Below are 12,946 nucleotides of genomic sequence, written 5' to 3' on the forward strand. Positions count from 1 at the left end.
TGACAGCAACTGGATGTGGTTCTCATCCAGAGGGACTGGAAAGTGACTAAAGGTCATAATTTTGGCTGAATGGTGTTTTCCCTTTAGCTGATAATTTCTGTAAGATTCTCAAAGCCTCGTTCTTAATGCAGGTTGGAGTGAATCTGTGGAACTGCTATAACCAGGCTTGCTCATTTGTGCAAAAATGCACACCAAGGAGTGAGAAATTGTTAAGCACCAAAGAATAGAAGTCACTAGTAAACTATTGGGCTTTTTTGTTCCAATATATTATTGGAGGGAAGAGGGTGAGTTTTCCTTTAAAAAAATAAACAACAAACTCATTGTAGAACTGCAAAGTACATTTGGTATTTTTGGAGAAAGTTGGGGTTTCTTTTTGCATGCAGATTCAAGTAGAACAGCTGGAAACAGAACAACCTGGCAAATGGTAAAGGTGACCACAGTGCTGGCAAAGTGAGACAGAAGCGCTGCTGGGTTTCTTTTTGTGATATGTAACATTTTCTTTCAACTTGGTTTCATTTTAATAACTGAAAGTGCCAAATGCAGCAGATGTAGACAGAGGAAAAGGAGACAATGAAGTTATTTAAAGTAAGCCAAGAGCAAGCTGAAATTTTGCTGCAGTACCATTATTATATTGATTTTTTTCCACACTGTAGAAAAACAAGGTCAATGCTACAGAAGGAAACATTAGCCTAAAGTGTAGTTGTAAAAATTTGCCATGGCATCTTAAAATTATTATCATTTGGAAGAAGCTACTCAGATTCTGATCAAAACATTTTTAGTGTTCTCCAGATGCTATCCAGTGATAGATGCATTTCAATCATGCTTTGTCTGGAGATGATTGAAGCAATTTTGGAGCTAGAGCAGTGGTTTCATTTATCATGACCTTTGTTCCTGGGTTTGCTTAGAGTCCAACAATTGTCTGGAGCTGATCAGCCCTTTTCCCAGATGTTCAAAACCATTTTGAAGCTTATCACTGCTAGTAAACCATGTGTTTATTGGGGGAGAGGAGGCAGGAACTGCAAGTTAAGTGCCTTTTGATCATATACTAGATGTGAACTGTCTTCTAAATTACCTTATTAGACAATTTTCTGATGACTTTCATTAGTAAGAATGTTTTGGCATGAATAGATCAAAAGCAGTAAATAGACAAGAATGGAGGTAACAGGAGACACTTTTTATTCTGAGAACTGTTAATCAGCTGTGTAATCTCCCATAAAATAAGTGTGTAAAAATGCATAGAGTTTTTGCCCCAGCTTCTTCTGCTGTGAATCAACTAAGGAGCTCTAACTAAAAATTCAAACTTGCATGTATTGAATAGGAAGAAAATGTGAAGAAGTAAGAGAGGTAGGTAGGTAGGTAGGTAGGTAGGTAGGTAGGTAGGTAGGGTAAACAGAGATGTAAGGGTATGGTGCCTAGCAAGCTTCTAACTAATAATGTGAAATGGTGTCACAAAAAACATCAGGTGCCCATGCACACTTCTGTTCATCCTGCCTGCCTGTGTCTCTTCCTCACACACAACAGACTTACACTTGTGGTCAGCAGTGTAACCAGCCAAGGCTTTTCCCTGGTAGAATCCAGCCAATGACTAGGCACAAAAAATGGCATCTATATATTGAAGAGATCACAAGTTAGAAAAACAATGTGGTTACTTGCTTTCTTTTAAAAATAAAAACATAAGAATTAAAAATACAACAATACTTTAACAATAAACCAAGCATGTGCTAAGTTGCCTTGAGCTATGGAGAGATCACAGCCTGCCTACCTTTTGCAACAATTTGTGTCAACGTGTTTATTGGGTACCAGGTCATGGGGGATAGGTGACATCTAACAGCTGGATTTGTTAGTTCTGTTTTGGGAGTGAGATATTCAGTTGCTGAGCTGCCCTTCTGCAGGCTGAACCTCCCCCAGCACTATGGCAGGTCATTAAACTCAGTGGCAAGGGTGTGCCCCACACAAGAGGTGAACACTGGATAAGGTGTCATGAAGCCAGAAGATTGATAACCTTTATCTCCTTGTCTTTTTGTCCAAGGAGATAAGGACAGCCACCAGTGCTGCCCCAAGCTGGGGTCAGAAGGGACTCTTTCTCCCATGCAGGTACCAGTTTTGACTTCAGTATATCCTCCAGAGCTGGTTTGACAGTCTCGAACCACAGAGAGCTACCATCTATAGGCCTTCAGACTGGGTTCCTTCTTGCTTGTTACCCTCCCAGTTAAAAGTTTGCTTTGTTTTTGTTTTTTTTTTTCTAGTAAATCAACTAGTCTGTTCTCAGTCCTATTGTCATTGGTTCCTCTTGTTTCCTGCTATTGACCAGTTTTGGTAGCCTCCAAATAACTCTGTATCTTTTGCATCCCCTCCGTTCTTCATTTGCCTTTGAAAATATGGGTGCTAAAAGTTAGATATCCAAAGCATATGCATCCTTTCAGCATCAGACTCACCATTCCTTTGCATGGGGATAAAACTGCTCCCTTCCTCTGTTTCCATGTCTTTCCATGTCTTTATAGCCAATAATTGCTTCAGACTTTTTTTTGCCAAAGTGCTAAATCAGTAGTTATTAAAAAAACATATACATGGCATCATCCTCAGTTATGAATTATCAAACAATCATAGTATTGTCAAAAATAAAGTGAAGTCTGTTTGACAGGATCTGTCTCTGGGTACCTGTATTGACAGATATTGGTCATATTCTCATCCTTCAGCTCAAGGTTAACTGAATCCTAAAGTGACAAATTCAAAATGGGGGAAAAAACTTCTTTTCTCTCTGACATGTAACTGGACTGTATGACTTGCTGTGTGATGGAATTGTTCAGGGAATTTATAGATAAATTGTTTTAAGGACCACTAGTCTACCTAATCTGGCTGAACCATGGTCTTTAAAATTATGTAAATGTATGTAAGATTAAAGACTTTGCCAGACTTATGTGATATGAATAGAAAAAGCATTGGAAAGGAGAGAAATGAAATCATCATCAGGGGAAGCTTTGGATATGTAAGACTAGCTGTGAGGGGGTTGGGTTTGGTATATGTTTTCATGCTTCTGGAAGAGCTTTTTACTTTCTGTGGAGGACTTAAGGTTTTTATTACTAATTATTAATGTGTAGGAGAACTTTAGAACTAATTATACTTTGCAGACCTTTGAAATTTATTCTCAAAGCGTACCTGTAACCTTCTTACCACAGATGCTTTGGTACAAATCACACTTAGTGCATCTGCCACCTTTAAGTGGTTATGGATGTTTGGTCTGAGTTATTTAAACAGAAAAGCTGTCTTTTCCCAAGCTTTTTTGCTGAACAAAATGAGACTTTGCACTGCTATAACCCATTTCATTGGAGGCTGCCAGAAAATATCAGAAAGACTATTTAAACCTCATCAGCCTTTAAGAAATAGTTTGATGCTGCACACCCAGTATATTGACAGCAAAAGTGAGGCACCACCTAGAGGTAGTGATTTTTGGTTTTCTGCTCATTCTGTGCCACTATGAGCAAAGTTTCAACTCTTTTACACAATTTGGTTTTTCTACCCTGATTCTGTACCCAAAGGGTTGGGCCACAGACTGGCACCCAGAGGCAGCAGAGTTTGGAGGGATGAGTCAGAGATATTTCCTCAACCCCTCTACCAGTAGTCCATAGGAAGGTGGAAATCTTGCCAATAAACTCTGTGTTTGGATCAATCTGTCAGACTCTGAGCTCAGCCATGTATGATGATTGAGTTCAGGGCTGGTTCTATACTCGGTGGAGTTTGGGGTTTTTTTCTGTAGTGAGGTTATTTATTGGTCGATGGAAACTATCCAAGAAATCCTTATAAGATTACAGCACTGCTTAAGATATTGGCAACAAAACAGTCTGAAATTCATTTAAGGATGCTGCACACCATTCCAGCTATGTTTTCTGTTCATCTCAGCAGCACCTTCATTCTTTGTTGCTTTTCCGAATTACTTTGCGAGTTACTTGTACAATTTTCTCCATCAAAGCTCCTGTATCACAGCTTCAATTTAGAAGTGTTGTCATGGGCTGTAATTTGAAATTTTATTACCAAGAGATTTTTTGGTTATAGAACATTTACTTTTATCATCTCTATATTATTTTTAAATGCCTGAAAAGATTGATACATCAACAGAATCTGTGCACCACCAGGCGAGATCTAATTTTTTTTCAACCTTAATTTTAAAAACCCTTTGCTTGGAACATAAATTGATTCTTCAGCCCCCCAACACTTAATGATTTGTTATTCTCAAGGTTAAACCTATGACAAATTTTACAAAAACACCAGTCTTAAGTTTTGATAAAATTTTCTCTAGCTGAGCTCAGGGATAACTGTGCAGTTTTTAAGTCTTTAAATAGTGTAACTGAGGCGTGATTGTGGCCTCCTGTTCTCACAGTACTCCTTTAGTATTTAAGACTTGTGTGTTTTTGCTACCAGAGTTTATCCCACTGTGGTTAGCCACGGGTTATGCTGTGGGAGGGAAGACAGTGATGATCAAACATTTGTTAACCTCTCTGGAAAGTCAGGCAAGGATTGCAGGCGAAGAAGTAGCCACCGCTGACTTTGTGCACCAGTGCTAACTAAATAGCATTAAAAACAAGTGGAGAGGGAAGAAAATTCTTATGGTAAAGGAAAAACAAGTCAGTGTGGCTGAGGAATGCACGGTAAGAAGGAATAAAGGGCAACAGCACAGAAGTAAAATGTTATATTCTTCTTTCTTTCACGGGCCAAGAAAATGTAGCTTCCTGAACAGCAGCCTGTCAGATGCTGATGATTTGCAGTAGGTTGCAGGATTTGTGTTGTCTGTTCTGTTTCTCTCACTTAGGAGGTGGTGATTTGCAAAGTTGGTGTACAGCTTCCACAAATATTTAAAATATTGATTAAGCAGAGGAAGAATAAACACGAATTGTTTTTCAAGTTACGCCTTATGTTGTACATGACTAATTACATACAACAATTTGCTCTGCTACGGTAACTGAAATTTATGTACTCTTTTTATTATAAAACATAAGATGCTTGCATAAAGAGAGAGATTATAAATATTGGAATACAAGAGTTGCTAGAAAACAGTCAAAATATGCAGTGATGAAATATATGGGATTTGCTCTTCCAGCTTCTCTGTGAAAGCTGTTCTTCCCCTCCCCTAGGGTTTGTAGTGAGAGCTGGCGTATTTTTGTCACCATTTCTGATAGCAGCCTGTTGATTCTTTGATGTGGACATGACATAGCAGTCCCAGCCCAAGCTCAGTCCAGTGGCAAAAGCTGTTTTAAAGATCCTCAGATTCTTTTGGCAAATTACTGTGATGGTACAGAAGGCTTCAGTTGCTGGATGTCAAATTGTAACAGTGATTTTTTTGTTTTCCAGAAACACATTTTTACCTCTGGACATATTTCTAAAATAGAGTCATGTTTCATTGATAAATGAGATGCAAGTCTGTTCCTACCTAAGCAGAGACTTCTGATGCACATGAAGCTCTGATTATGGCAGACTATGACATGAATGCTTAGGAAATCAGAGCAATGCCCAGAGTATATAACATTGATGGTTTGTAACAAAAGGACAGGTTTTCCCTGGCACCCAAATCACATTCTCCTGGATTTTAGGCTTGAAAATTCACTAAGCTTGTAAAATTTACATTTTGGGCTGACACACAACTTAACTGGATTGCAGCTGCCATCTTTTGTGGCTTTTGTGAGTAGTCTGCAAGCAAGGAGAGAGAGACAGTGAATTATGTTGGCTGTGATGTTCCATCACACCAGCCCAGCTAGGCTGAAACCAGCAGGGTGCACCAAAAAAAAACTATAATGGTATTGTATTTGTATCCTCAAACTAGAGAGTTTCTTTCAGAGTTGTATTGGAGGAATCAACAGCTTGAACAAGGAATGAGAGGAGCAAACACATAGATTTGGTCATTGAGTCTCAGGACACATTCTTCTTTCCTCTAAATGCAAATTGACAAAAAATGTCTGTGAATTGATCTGAGTAATGACTTCTGCTGAAGTAATCGCATTACGCCACTACAAAAAAGTTACAACTCCTGGCCTGTATTCATACCACCAGGGCAGAAGAGAGCAAAGGGAGATTGGTGATGGGTTCCAGAACTGATGTGATGAAGGTATTGAAGCAGAGGAACAGATTCTTCCCTTTGAAGGAAGTGGAGATGTCTTAGGTGTTTTCCAGTCTCCTCTCTAAAAGGCTGTTTGTAATGATCTGTGGCCCTAGGGCTTAGACTGTGCTGATGATCTGCCACTTCCTCCTACCATCTCATTTCAGGATTTTTTCTCAGATACATCTGTACATATTTTTTAGTAGTGTAGAAATTGGAACATACAAAATGTGGGTTTAATTTGTCAACTTGTGCAGATACGTTATTGGACCAAAATAGGTTGGAAAGCCCTGGCATGCTCATTAATCTCTAAAGTCATAAAAAGCTGCTGGGATTTTTTTACTTGCAGTGTGTTTATCATCTGTTGAAAGAGCTAAGAGGTCTGGCCAGTTTCTAGGCCCAGTTCCATTTGAAGATGAAAGGCAGCATTTTTGAAGCACTAATTGACATCGCCAAATACTTACAAGGTCATAAACATGACAGCTTTGGATAAAGAAAAAGGAGTATTTCTGGGCTTTGGCACTTAAAAGAAAAAAATCTCTTGACTTCCAAAAGGAATAAATATCATTCATAAAACCTAAATAAAATTTGTGTTGGCCAGGATTTAAGTGCCTGATTCTTTTGAAATTATTGAGAGTTATTTTTATTTTTTTTATTTCTTTCTCAGCATTGCATCATTTTCACATGTATTAGTTGCAGATTATCCATTTAAAATAAAGCAAAATACATACTTCTGTCATTCAGGAGTCATGGGTGTTTCATTATAAAATTTGTCCCAGCCTCCTGTCAAGATAAAAAGGCCTGGGAACTGCCTTGCCTGTGATTTGATGTGGGTTACTAGAGGGTTTATTTCCAAGGAGCAGCACTTCTAAAGGAGGGCAGGTTCTCTGAGTCATAGGTGCATATAATCCTGAGGTTGGTTGCTGTAATTTAGGAATGTAATGCTATTGTCAGCATCAAACACGGCCACAAAAAGAATTTTGCAGGGAATCACTTGGTGGTTTCCTATTATTTTGCTGTCAATGCTTAATAGGTAGGGCCTGGAAATTATTTCCAAGAAAGCTGATACTTTCTCAGCAAGGTAATTTCTGATTTTGGCATTGCATGAAGAGAGTAATGTCAGAGAAATCATTGAGGGAAGGGATGGCTTGATTGAGGTATAAAGGAGCCTGATGTAAACAGTTTGAGGGCTGTTCTACTGTTTGGGTGGGATGTCTGCATACCATAATTTTTATTATAACAGGAAAACAATGGTAATTTTTATAAAATGCAGTTTTAAGGCACAGCAGAAGGAAAATGCATTATATGTATGACAAATGTAATATTTTCTTGATGGCATCGGTTTCCTCAGCTTGCAAAACAAATGAACCAAATGAATAAAAAAAAAAAGAGAAATAAAAAGGGAGAAAAGCTTCACTTCTCCCTATGATTTCCCTGGGCCTTGAGTTCCTCCTTGATGCAGCACTTGTCTGTGAAGCTGACAGACACAAAAATAAATTTGTCCCTGGGAGTGATAAACAGGACATTAAACTCTGCACTCTGGCTCTTTTAATGGGGGATGCTGCACCTTCCAACCCTGGACACAGGCTGGAGTGCCCCCGGCATACCGGGAAGCTCTGATCAGCCAGGGCTGACACTCCAGACTGACGTTAAAACATCACCACTGCCCTGTCTACAATCCTGAAAATCCTCTTGAAAAAATGCCCAGACCTTGAAGAGAGCATGGGGATCTTGTGACTCTGTGGCATGAGGTGTAGGCAGGCTGGCTGCTGCGAGGGAGGGCGGCAGTGCCAGGAGTCCTGTTACAGCTGCCATGTCCCTCTGTCCCCACAGTGCCACAAGGTGCAGACATCTCCTGCAGAAATGGAAATACACGGGCTCACTTCCTTGGGAGTGGGCAAAACAGGTTCTTTGTCTTTGGGGGTATTAGTCAGTTTTTCTGGGTTTGGATTGAAGGCACTTGAGATAGTAATTTGTGTTTGGACTTAAGTGTTTATTATTTTTTATTAGCAAAACAGTTTCATTACTGTGAGTTTGGCAGCTTTTTATTAGAAGGCACAAAATGGTTAACAATCTTTTGTTACAAGGTCTTTTAAGATTAAACTATTTCATTAATAATTGACAGATTATTTTTTTAACTCAATAACTGATTTCAAAGAGGCCACAATGCAGACTTTTCTGCTTAATTGCAAAATGCCACCCAAACCCATGAAGAAGAAGGAAGAAGCATGAAGAAGAAACCTAGGATGACACTCTGTGCTCTCTATTTTGCTTCTATCTACGACATAGTAAAAATCTTAAAACTTAAATTTCTTACTAAGTAATACACTGACACTACTCTCTATAATCTATTTCACACTTTTGTGGATTCTAGTCTATCTTGAAGTCTAGGAAACTTTCTTAATGAATGAGGGTCACAGTCAGTGCTTCCCTGGGGGCCAGGGCACCCCAGAGCAGACAGAGAAATATTCCCAGTGCCCTGGGTTTCCACAGTTGTCAACGCCTGTGAGAGCACTATAAGGGAGACCATGGAAGGAATTCCTCACACTTTTTCCTGACTCTGGTTTCAGTCTGTAGAAGCAGCTCTGATAAAGATTTATAATCTCACATTTCTTTTAAAAGGAGCATGTGTAAAAGGATAACCAAGTTATTTTGTTGGGGTTTCTCTTGGAATTTGAGGCATTACTGAACGTTCAAGTGATGGTTAGCTGCTGTAACACGCTGTTCTTGGATGAAGTGGGCACTTTTCAGGAAACAAAATGCACGTTTGCTTTGGTTTGGAGGAACCGACTATTCCAAATTCTCCCGAAGGTTGGTCTGCCTCTGCTGGTTTTGGTTGTTCTCTGCTCCTGTCAAGATGAAACATATGTGGTTGTTACCCACTACAATTTAGCATGACCAAACTATTTCACTTTGGAAAACAAAGCTTGTAGAAGTTCTGCAGAGAAATAAATGCTGTCTGTGAACTGGTGTTTGTGTGTAAAACAATGTGCACCCACCATATAAATAATGAATAATACCGAGTAATAAATTCTTCATATCATAGCATTATTTCTTACTGTTTATGATCCCAGGTCTTTTGTTGTAATCCTGAAACAAAGCACCGGGAAGTATGTGAATAATATTTACTCTGACTAAGTTTTTGCACAAACACACCCAGAAGAAGCAGCTTTCTTGGCTATATCATTTGAATGTTTAAGATTATATACTGCTTACATTATAATATTATATATAATTAATGTTATCCTTTAATTCTAAAGGGTTATACAAAGCCCCTGCTTTCAAAACCACTGAAGTAATACATCAAGTGAAACATTGGTCAGCTGGCAAGTGAAACACAACAATCATTGAGGTTGGAAGGAGTCTCTGCAGATTGTCTGGTCCAGCCCCCTTGCTCAAGCAGGTTCACCTTGACCCAGCTGCCCAGGACTATGTTCAGAGACCTTGAGTATCTCCAAGGAAGGAGACTCCAATCCTCTGTGAGCCACCTGTGCCAGTGCTGTGTCATCCTCTCAGTAAAACAGTGCTTCTTGCTGTTTATAAAATCACAGGAATATTTAGGTTGGGAAAGATCTTTTAAGATCATTGAATCCAACCATTAGCCTGGCACTGGTCAGCCACCACTCAGCCATGTCCCCCGGTGCCACATGTGCACATCTTTTAATACCTTTGGGGGTGATGACTCAACCACTTCCCTGGGCAGCCTGTTCTCAATGCTTGATAAATCTTTCCAGCAAAGAAAGGTTTCCCAATATCCAGTCTAAAACTCCCCTGGTGCAACTTTCCTCTTGTCCTGTTGCTTGTCAGCTGGGAGAAGAGACTGATTACCTTGCTACAAGCTCCTCCTGTTTGTTACACTTTAGTGTAGGTGCAGGGTCCAGAACTGGGGAAAGTCCCAATACAGCTGCAGAATCTCCGTTGGAAGCACTGTAAACTCAGCTGCACATGACAAGAAATGCTCTGACCTAACATCAAAATGTGCTTTGTTTTGAGCAGGAGACAGCCAAATGATCTGCAGAGGTCCCCTCCAACCAAAAGCATTCTATAATATCCTGACAAAATCCTAGAATTGAATCAACTCTTCAGTATATTTCCTAAGGCAGAGGTTTTGTTGATTTGCTTTAAAACAATACCCAGAATCCTCATTGGCCAATAAATACCAGAACTTTGGATTTATTTTAGGTCTTCTGAGCCTAACTCCTATCTTGGCATAGTCATCACAGTTTTGCTTTTGAACAGCTTGTTTCCTTTAGAATTTTTGCTTCATGCTGGGATGGAGTAAGACTGAATAATTTATCTTCCTTTTCCTCAAAAGCTGAGCAATAGTTATACCCCACATGGATTTGAGACATTATTATCTTTCTAAGCTTCCATTAATTATCTTTATCATCCCTGCTTTTAAAGGTCTAGCATTTATCTTTGCAAGGTTCTTCAAGCTGGATTATAGAGGAAAATTTGAGTGTATTAATTCCATTCTTGCTTATGAAGTTTTAAACTCCATTTCATAAACATTTTTTCAACTGCTCACAATATTCCTACTGATAGTTTTCCTGTGACCAAAGTGTCTGATGTGTAGAATTGATGACTTTTAGGGTCATCATACATATGAATAATTATCTCAGATGCACTGCTTTGATTAAGACACAGATGTGTAGAGGCTTTGAAGATATGGATCGCACATGCATTGTTTGCAGCCTACAAAGCTGCCATTCACCTTGTTTGCTCAGTCTGCTTAGAAATATTGTACTGCTGTGCAATAAAGTTTAGCTCAGGATAACGATATTTCAAATTGTCATCTCAGCTATGATTTGTACAGCTGTTACAAATTTTACAATAAATTCATTTCATAGAATCATAGAATGGTTTGGGTGGGAAGGGACTTTTAGTTCCAACCCCCTGCCATGGGCAGGAATACCTTCCAAGAGAAGAGGTTGCTCTGAGCTCCGTCCAACCTGATCTTGAACATTTCCAGGGATGGGACAGCCACAACTCACCACCCACTGCCTCACCACCTCTGCAGTAAAGAATTCTTCCTAATCCCTAATCTAAACCTACTTTCTTTACATTTGAAGCCATTCCCCATTGTCCTGTCACTCCATGCTCTTGTAAAATAGTCTCCCTCCAGCTTTCTTGTCAGCTCTCTTCAGGTACCAGGAGGCTGCAATTAAGTAACGCCAAATCCTTTTCTTCCCCAGGCTGAACAATCCCAATTCTCTTAGTGCTCATCACCATTTCTGTGTTAGGTGAATCATTCCCAAGTTTTCCTGTAAGTTGCCAGTGGTTGCTTTGCAAAGAGACAGGGCAGTCCAAGTCTGGTGTCAGTGCTCTTTAGAGACTGGGGGGTGCTCTTGGATGCAGTGCACCAAGTGGGGTGACAGAGGACCCTTCTAAAATAACCAGAAGTCAAATAGTAGAGCATGACACCTCTAAATTCACCCAGACAGATCCCAGCTTTACTTTGTGTTCCCCTTCAGTTCCCTGTGGACTATGTTATTCCTCAGGTTGTTCTAGGTGGCTGTCCTGTAGAATAGTGCAGTGGAGTCTTCTCAGGAGTGGAAGTGGAAAGAGAAAAGACAATGCACACCAAAGTCAGCGAAGGAATTTCTGGTGAGAAAGAAAGAAAAAATGGCTCACACCGAGGGTAGCCAGATACTGGCACAGATGCACTGAGTTGTTGCTGCATGCCCTGGAGCTACCCAAAATTCAAGTGGTCAAAGCCCTGTGCAATCCAGTGTTGTCTTTGCCTGCTCTGAAGAGGAATTGTACATGGTCACTTTCCAGAGCCCCTTCCATGAAACCAGGTTGGTTATTTTTTGGTGGTGAAAGCTGGCAAAGAGCTGTGGAAAAGTCTTGGAGGAAAGTCAGTCTAGACTCTCCTAAAAGGTTTCCTTCAGAGAAGAGAGAGGTGGCACCTGCCATACAAAGGTAGTTATGGAAGTCACCTTGACCTTGGCTATAAGTCTGCAAAGGCAGTCTTGCTCACCTCACCTTCTGAGCTGTTGGTAAGGGAGTGAATTTGCTCTGCAGCAAAGACCTTTTGGTTTGGATCAAAGAAAGTGGTTAAAACCAGAGAGATAAGGCAGTCACAGCAGTTGTTGAGCAGTGTGCTTTTTGCATCCAACTCTTTGAACTGGGACACAAAGCAAAGCTTAGGCAATGTTGCAAAGTTTGTGGACCAATTAATTTAATTCATTTATCTTTTCACCTTTCTACTTCAGTCTCAACATCTTTCTCGTCCTGTCCCATTTTCCATCAGACACTTGATTTAAACTCTTCTGACACTTCCCACCGCATTCCTGACTGTACTGGAAGCACCATCACTTGTTGGCTACTGCCACTGATTCATGGTAAGAAATGAAACACACTGGGCACCTATCACAACTCTTTTGACCTTCTGTTGTTTTGGCAAATGGAACACCTCAGTGGAAATAAGGCTATCTGGAAAACAAAGGAAAAAAAGCAGAAACAAAACAAAACCCAAAGAATAACGAAGGGAATCATGACAACGCTTCAAGATTTAAATTTGGTTGGATGCTCTTTTTTTGTCTGTGTTCCAGCCAGCTCTGCTCACAGTACAACTGTGTTTGGCGAGGTCTTCCCGAGCAGATCAAGCAGTGCCAGGGCACAAGCCCAAGAGCTGGAATTTGACCATCTATACCATTAAATTGTTAGCACAGGCTCTGCCTTGTGCTCAGCCTGGACCAGCTAGTGCTGTCATAAACAATTCCCAGGCATGGCCTAGGGATTAGCAAGAGCCAGCAGCCATTCCCAACTGGCAGTTTGGATATAGCCACCTTGTTTTGGAGGGTAAAAGTGTATAATCCTGTGAACGTGGCCAGGCCGTATAATTTGGCCTTAGAG

At 40.2% G+C, this 12,946-nt stretch overlaps 1 protein-coding gene across 2 annotated transcripts in view; it reads left to right on the top strand.

The window, feature by feature from the left end:
- KLHL29 (kelch like family member 29) overlaps nucleotides 1-12,946 on the top strand; it is a 389,609-nt gene that overhangs the window by 148,054 nt on the left and 228,609 nt on the right. The gene's annotated exons all lie outside the window — the stretch shown is intronic.

Source organism: Agelaius phoeniceus, chromosome 3 (genome assembly GCF_051311805.1).
Source record: "Agelaius phoeniceus isolate bAgePho1 chromosome 3, bAgePho1.hap1, whole genome shotgun sequence".
Taxonomy (NCBI): domain Eukaryota; kingdom Metazoa; phylum Chordata; class Aves; order Passeriformes; family Icteridae; genus Agelaius; species Agelaius phoeniceus.